The following is a 590-nucleotide window of genomic DNA, read 5'->3' as shown; positions in this document are numbered from 1 at the left end:
TTTCAGACGAAAAATAAGAATATTATAAATTTTTGGAAAATGGGCGTAGCCACGCCCACTTATGGTTACATGTGCATATCTTGATAACCGCTGCACCAATTTCTTCCAAACTTGGCACAGTTGTTGGCCTTGGTACAGCATACTAAATGGCAGAAAATTTAAAAAATCGGACAATAACCACGCCCACATCCCATATAACGGTAATTTAGAGAAATACAAAATCTTCGATAAATCAGTAACTATTAACGCTAATTTATTCAAAATTGATGCTTGCAACAATTCTTTACCAAGAAATATGTTTATGGTAAAATTTTGGAAAATGGGCGTGGCACCGCTGACTTATGATAACATGTACGTATTTCGGTAACCGTTACACCAATTTGTACCAAACTCGGTGCGGTTATTGTGCTTGCCACATAAAAGCCAATTATTAAAACTTATTGAATTCAGGCTAAAATTACGGCCGCTTTTCATATAACGGTAAATTTCAGAAATGCTTGAAACTGCAATATTTCGAAATTTAAGGACGCAACTCAAAATTGGTACACCCCGGTTTACCATCTAGCGGTAGCTTTCGGAAAGGTGAAAAA

Source organism: Rhagoletis zephyria, unplaced genomic scaffold (genome assembly GCF_001687245.7).
Source record: "Rhagoletis zephyria isolate East Lansing unplaced genomic scaffold, Rhagoletis_zephyria_1.1 Rzeph_scaffold_02793, whole genome shotgun sequence".
Taxonomy (NCBI): Eukaryota; Metazoa; Arthropoda; class Insecta; order Diptera; family Tephritidae; genus Rhagoletis; species Rhagoletis zephyria.
The sequence above is the reverse complement of the archived record's forward strand: the minus strand, read 5'-3'. Positions refer to the sequence as shown.